We start from the raw sequence: 7658 nt of genomic DNA, 5'->3' as shown, positions 1-7658 counted from the left end.
CTCACACTTCTGGGCTCCAGAGATTCTCCCACTTTGGCCTCCCAAAGTGCTAGGATTATAGGCGTGAGCGGCTGGACCCAGCCTACATTTAAAACAATTTGCTTTGACTGCTGTCTAGAGAGCAGACTGTATGGGGGTGGGCAAGAGTAGCAGGGGGACCAGTTAGGAAGCTACTGATTTTCATCCAGGGAGAAATGATGGTGGCTTGGACTAGAGCCGGAGCAGAGGAGACTGAGAGAAGTGGAGGAATACTATGGATTTTAGAGGTAAAGCCAACACTGGATATGGGTGTGAAGAAGAGAGAGGAGGCAAGGGTGACTCCAAGGGCTTTTTGTTTGTGTGGCGTAGTCATTTGCTGAGATGGAAAACTGAGGAATATCAAATTTAGGGGAGTAGGAACATTGTTTTGGGCATTTTAAGTTTGGGATCCCCCATATCTACTGTACACTCACGCAATCATCTGAGTGTACATCATGGAGATGTCAGATACTTAATCAGCAAGGGAGTTTCGGTGAAGGATTAGGATTGGTGATAAAGCTATAAGGGGCCATTGGGCATAGAAATTATTTAGGCCAGGCATAGTGGCTCATGCCTATAATCCCAGAGCTTTGGGAGGCTGAAACGGGTGGATCATGAGATCGGAAGTTCGAGACCAGCCTGGCCAACATAATGAAACCCTGTGTCTACTAAAATGCCAAAAAAATTAGCCAGGTGAGGTGGTGCGTGCCTGTAGTCTCAGCTACTCGGGAGGCTGAGTCAGGGGAATCACTTGAACCTGGGAAGGGGAGGTTGCAGTGAGCCGAGATTGCGCCACTGCACTCCCACCTGGTGACAGAGTGAGACTCCGTCTCAAAAAAAAATTATTTAAAGACATGGGACTATAGCGGACACCAGTACTCCAAGATGGCGTCGGTCATACCATTGAAGGACAGGAAACTTCTGGACGTCAAACTAGGAGAGCTGCCAAGCTGGATCTTGATGCGGGACTTCAGCCCTAGTGGCATTGTTGGAGCATTTCGAAGAGGTTACTACCGGTACTATAACAAATATATCAACGTGAAGAAGGGGAGCATCGCGGGGCTTACCATGGTGCTGGCATGCTACGTGGTCTTCAACTACACCCTTTCCTACAAGGAGCTCAAGCACGAGCGGCGACGCAAGTACCACTGAAGAAGACAAGCTCTGCACTCCCCTCCGTGACCTTCTTGGCTTGAGCCCCTCCATAAGGAACAGTCTCGATTATTGCTGAATCCTTTCATATCCTAATGGAATTAACCTCCAAATAAAAGATGACTGGTAAAAAAAAAAAAAAAAAAGACATGGGACTAAAGGAATTTACCTAGAGAGAATGTACGGTTACAGAAGAGCAGTCGGCTCGGGACCACTTTCTGGACGACATCAATAGGTCTGTGAGAAGAGAGGACTTCCATTCTGGAAGTGATGTTTTCCGTAACAAAATGGAAAATGAAAAGCCATTAAAGATACTGAAAGTCACAAGTGGTCATCCACTGGGTTTAAGGGGGACAACTAGGTGTTCAATTCCAAAAGAAACACTCAACGTAAGAACATAAGTGAAGCGGGTGAGGCTAGGTGCGGTAGTGTGTGTCTGTTGTTCCAGGTACTCAGGATTGCTTGAGCACAGGAGTTTGAATCCAGTGTGGATGACACACTGAGATCCTTATATCTAAAAGGAAAAGAACATAAAAGTAAAATCCTGGCAGTCTAGCATCTCTACACTGTAGTCAATAATTTTACAATATTTTTAGCTTTCTGGAGATAGACCACCACTCACATTGTTTGCATGAGACTGTGTTGAACTTTTACTTTAGTGTCATCTTAATAATTCTTTTTTTTTTTTTTTTTGAGACGGAGTTTCGCTCTTGTTACCCAGGCTGGAGTGCAATGGCGCGATCTTGGCTCACCGCAACTTCCGCCTCCTGGCTTCAGGCAATTCTCCTGCCTCAGCCTCCTGAGTAGCTGGGATTACAGGCAGGCACCACCATGCCCAGCTAATTTTTTGTATTTTTAGTAGAGACAGGGTTTCACCATGTTGACCAGGATGGTCTCGATCTCTTGACCTCATGATCCACCCGCCTCGGCCTCCCAAAGTGCTGGGATTACAGGCTTGAGCCACCGTGCCCGGCCTCATCTTAATAATTCTTTACAAAAACGAGGGTCTAGTAGTTTTCCTGTGTCTCTATTTAAAGCCATGTTCGACTGGGAGCAGTGGCTCATGCCTGTAATACCAACACTTTGGTGAATCACGAGGTCAGGAGTTTGAGACCATCCTGGCCAAAATACAAAAATTAATTGGGTGTGGTGGTACGCACCTGTAGTCCCAACTACTCAGCAGGCTAAGGCAGGACAATCGCTTGAACCTGGGAGGCGGAGGTTGCAGTGAGCCAAGATTGTGCCACTGCACTCCAGCCTGGCAACAGAGCAAGACTCTGTCTTAAAAAAAGCCATGCTCGTATTCCCTCACACCTATGTTAGATGTTCTAGCTGACTTTTTTCTTCGGGCTGGAACATATCTCTTCTACCTTCCTTGGCAAGGAGCCTCCACAATTCGTCTTCTATCTCTCCCTGTCTTTCAGTCAGGTATGGGTTCAGAATGCCTTATTTGTGTAAACCATTTCAAGAAACAGAAAATTCTGGACTCTCACCTTCTTTTTCCTTCCCTCCCTCCCTTCTTTTTTTCCTTCCCTCCCTCCCTTCCTTTTTTTTTAAATTTCCTCAGGGGCAGTGGTTTTCAAATGTTAAATGAAATCTTCAGTTAAAGCCCCAAACAGGAAACAGGTAAACAATGGAATAAATGGTACCCTTTTCCCCTTTTGTAGGGACCCTAGAAGCATTTTAATGGAATCCTTGGGCTCCACGAATCACAGTGTGAGGACTAGAGCTGAAGTAGATTCATTACCTTCCTTTTTAAGGAGACTCTAGGCAAGAGCAGTCTTTAATCTCTATGAGCCAGCTATTTACCCAGAGAAGGCAAATTAAGATTATTCTCTGTGACAGCATCATGGCTAGGATTTCACCCTGGAGGAATGAATAGTGGATACTCAAAAAGCTTAATTACATTGCCTCTTTAAAGAGAATCATACTTCATCAGTTGATCAGAAAATATTATGCAGTATACGTAATAATTGAAATAATTTAATGCAAATACATAGATGTGATTTTTTTTAAAAAAAGGAAAATATAATGGAGTTTAAATAATGCTCACTTTGGAATAAGAAAACTTGGGTTCAGTCTCAGTTCTATCTCTTATCAGCTGAAAGCCTGGAGTAAGAGTGAGTAGTGTGACTTCTCTGAGCTTCAGATTCCTTATCTATTAGTTAGACATAAAATTATTTTTATAAATTTATGGTGAAGATTAATTTATGGTGACGAGTCCCTGGCGGTATTTGTTACAGTGTAGGCTCTTAACGTAAGACAAATGGTTATTATGATTACACAGTTGCCTACTTTTGAGACAGAGCTGAAAGCCTTGATCAGATATGGCCTCCAGCCCTGCAAATGCTGATGAGAGGCCTGGCTGATATTGAAATGGAGCATGACAAGTCTTTAAGGGCTAAGTGAAATGGATTTTGTAATGTATGGTTATACTTTGGATGGCTTCTCAGAAATTCAAGTCTCTCACATACCTAAGGAAATAAAAAAGCCAAAAAATGTTGGCACCTAACGGCCTAGATTCTTTTGGGTCAATATCACTTGTCCTCATTACTATTGTTTAATAGAGGTTGGGTCATGATCACAGCTCTTTAATACATTACTTCATCACTGGGACTCCTCCCTGAGTTTGCAGAGCACAAAACACAAATGATAAACATAACCAAGCACCATATTCATGCTAAAGGGTGTGCATCATTGAAATTGAGATTCACCCTATGCATTCAGTATAATGAAGGAAAGAAGGAAAGAGAAAAGCAGGAGCCCATTCAGCAGGCCTTTGGATCCGTGACGAGGTATTCAAACATTTTCCAAGTCCGTGGGAAGCTTTTGAGGGCTTTAAGGTAGGGGAGTGACACAAGCTGGTTCACATTTTCAAAAAGCACTGCTGTGGAGAGGACTGGTGGGAGGGGACTGAGAGTGGGTACAGTGGGGCAGCTGTGAGGAGGCATAGATGACAATGAATAGTGACTTGGAACTGAGAGGAATAGAGAGACGCAGGGCATATTTTGGAAACAGAGCCAATGGGACTCGCTGGTAGGTTGCAGGAAGTGAGAGAAGGGGAAGAATTCTGGCTTCTGGCTTTAGTAACTACATCAGTGGTTATCACTTTCGGAGAAAGGCTAGACTGTGATGTGATTAGGAATGGGATGAGGGGGAGTCGATCGTTTCACTTTGGAAATGTTAAGTTTGCAACATCAGTGAGACAGCCAAGCAGATACGCCAAGAAGGCATTTGGATATAGAAGAAATCTAGAACTCGGAGAAGTGGGCTAAGCTGGAACCAGAAGTTTGAGAGTCTTCAGAAAATAGTTTGTATTTGAATCCAAGGGGATAGATAAAATCATACAGGGAAAGAAGAAGAAGGGTATAGGACTCACCCCTGGGGACCCCAAAATTAAGATGATTGTAGAGAAAAAGGAACTAGCACAGGAAACCAAAAAGCCTGGCTGTGAGGAAGGAGGGGGAAAAAGATGACTACGGGGGAAAAAAGTAAGTATTAGAGGAGTGAAAGAGTCATCAACGGTGCCAAAGGCTGCTGACCTTCCTTTGTAACCCCCAAACCTCTTTATATCATAGTCAACAACATCCATGGGGCAAGGTTGATTTTGGCTACATCTCTATAGATATCTGATGGACAATTTTTTTTAACGTTTCTGAGTGTTATTTTCTCATTTGAAAAATAAAGACAATGCATGCACTTCTTAGACTTTGTAAACATTGAATTAGAAAATTTATATAGATAAACTATTCCCAGAATACTAGGCATATAATGCTCAATAAATGGCAGCTATTATTTTGAAGAAGCATTATGTTTGAAAACCAGAGGGCCCACATTCTAGTGAACATCCGACAATTAACAGTTACTTCCTTGCGTAAAAGTTGTATGTATTTTAATTTTCCCATCAGGAAAATGGGGACAATCATTTCTGTCTTGCCCTCTTTTCTCGTAGCACTGTCTGATGGATTAAACGGTGCGGTGAGTGTGAGAGGGCTCCATAAGCCATTCAGGGCAAAGAAGATATGAAGGATTTTTTGTTGTTGTTGAGACAATGTCTTGCTCTGTCACCCAGGCTGGAGTGTGGTGGTCTGATCACAGCTCTGCTTCCTGGACTCAAGTGATCCTCCCACCTCAGCCTCCTGAGTTACTGGGACTACAGCTGTGTGCCACCACGCCTGGCTAATTTTTGTATTTTTAGGTGGCCCAAGCTTACCAGGTTTCGGGGACAGCTCTGCAGCACTCTGTTTCCCTTATGTTCCTTTGGCGGGACCTACAAGAGTCAAGATGCTAATGCGAGGAGAAGCAACTGGTTCCTAAGGTGTGAGCTGTCTTCCTAGGGTACTTAATGCATCGTAGATGCTCAAGACTTAGCTTTTGATGGATTGAAAATATGTGGCCAGCATGATCCAGAGGAAATTGGGTGTCTTCTCAGCTCTCCTTGACTCTGGAAGAGGCAGGTACAATGGGAAAAGAGAAGTGGGAAAAAGGAAAACAGGAGGGAAATAGAATGATACGTGGGGGTGGAAGGAGAGAAAGTCTTGGAATTGGGAAGAGGACACGCCATCATCACAGTAAATTTGCTGGCATGAAGGATGCTGGAGTGATGGGTTGCTGAAGTGCTTCTGGACCCATCACAAAATGTTCGCAGATGAAAAAGCTAAAGTTAGATATGGGAAATGATGAATTCAGCGTTCTCTATAAAGGCTGATACTTTAGCCAACATTGGTGGTTTTCTATGGTATTTTAAACAAAAAAAAATCTTGATGTTATTCTTAACATCTCTTCCTTTGTCTCTAATGCCCAATTTAAGCAAATTCTGTTGAGCCTATTTGAAAATACATCCTGAACCTAACTATTCCTCTTTTCCTCCACCTTATCATCATCCTAGTCAGGTCACCCTCCCCTCTCCCCTGAATTAGGAAATGATCTTGTGCTTTTCTCTTGCCCTAGGTATGGTCTCTTGACACAGCAGCCAGAATGATCCTTTAAACACTTAAGATCATGTTACCTCTCTGCCCAACACATCCACTGACTTCCCACCTCACTAAGAGTAAAATTCAAAGAGCTCTCCACCACCTACGAAGCCCTGAATAAACCTGCCTCCGCCTACGTCTCTCCTTTCACGCATATGCTGATATTCCTATGACAAACGCAGAACACACCTATCTCAGGGCCTTTGTGTTTGGTGCTTCCCTCTGTCCGAAACATTCTTCCCTCAGATATTTGCATGGCTCACTTCTCACTCCTTCAGGTCTGCTCAAGGGTCAGCTTATCAGCCCACTTTCCTGATGGGCTTCTCTAAATTAGCACACACATTGCACATCCCTGTCCTCTATTCCACTTCTTTTTCCTTCTAGCATTTGTAGCCATTGTACATTTTTTTTTTTTTTTTTTTGAGATGGAGTCTCACTCTGTAGCCCAGGCTGGAGTGCAGTGGTGCAATCTCAGCTCACTGCAACATCCACCTCCCAGGTTCAAGCAATTCTCCTGACTCAGCCTCCTGAGTAGCTGGATTATAGGCGTGCACCACCACACCTGGCCAATTTTTGTATTTTTGGTAGAGACGGGGCTTCACCATGTTGGTCAGGCTAGTTTAGAGCTCCTGACCTCGTGATTTGCCCACCTTGGCCTCCCAAAGTGCTGGGATTACAAGCATGAGCCACTGCACCCAGCCACTGCCATTGTACAAACTTAGTAATATCTGTCTCTATGCACTAGAATATAAATTCTACGAGGGTGGAGATTTGCCTGTTTTCTTTTCAATCCATTATTTCTACTATCTGGCTTATATTAGGCACTGAAAAACATTTGTTCAATCAGTGAATAAATGAACCGAAACCTGATGTCTCAGAGCAAACAAATAAAGCATTAGGAATTTCAAAATGATCTGGAGATAATTCTTAATTCTGTTATTTGCTAGCTGTCTTTCAGCCACATTATCCATTTCTCCAGCCTATTACATGGGGTAATACCCAACTACATTTCTTATTAAAGGAAGCGTGGAATTGAACTGCAATGAGGGCAAGATAATTAACATTTATTGAGTGCTGTCTTTGGGCTGGACTCTTTACATAACATCATTCTCAAAATTCTCTTGTAAGGCAGGTGTCATTTTCTCCACTTAACTAGGACCAGTCTGAAAATCAGGGAGTTAAGTTAACAAAACAGTAAGTGTTAGAGTTAGGATTTTCATCCAGTGCTCTGTGGCCCTTAGACTCATGTCTAACCTTGCAGAGCTAAGCCCTCAGGAATAAAAAAAAAAAATTATTTTGTTTTTACTGTGGCATGCTTTCAACTGTTACTTGAACTGTTATTTTCAGGTTGGCATCAAGATCCAAATGTGAAAACCAGTTCTGCATATTGAGTTGTCATTGTGTGGAAGAATAAATAAAATATTTTCATTACCCATTGCAAGGGTCATAGTTGAGGCACTTATAATGAAAGATTAACAAGATAAAAGCACACAAATTTGTTTAATGTCAGTTTTA

The 7658-nt window shown here is 42.9% G+C and overlaps 1 pseudogene across 1 annotated transcript; it reads left to right on the top strand.

The window, feature by feature from the left end:
- The first annotated feature begins 865 nt into the window (after positions 1-865).
- LOC116563859 lies at positions 866-1316 on the top strand (annotated as a pseudogene). The gene has a single exon (XR_004274605.1). The product of XR_004274605.1 is annotated as an ATP synthase subunit f, mitochondrial pseudogene (transcript).
- Positions 1317-7658: the final 6342 nt, after the last annotated feature.

Source organism: Sapajus apella, unplaced genomic scaffold, assembly GCF_009761245.1.
Source record: "Sapajus apella isolate SASKATOON/1434 unplaced genomic scaffold, GSC_monkey_1.0 scaffold36, whole genome shotgun sequence".
Taxonomy (NCBI): Eukaryota; Metazoa; Chordata; class Mammalia; order Primates; family Cebidae; genus Sapajus; species Sapajus apella.
The sequence above is the reverse complement of the archived record's forward strand: the minus strand, read 5'-3'. Positions and strand labels throughout refer to the sequence as shown.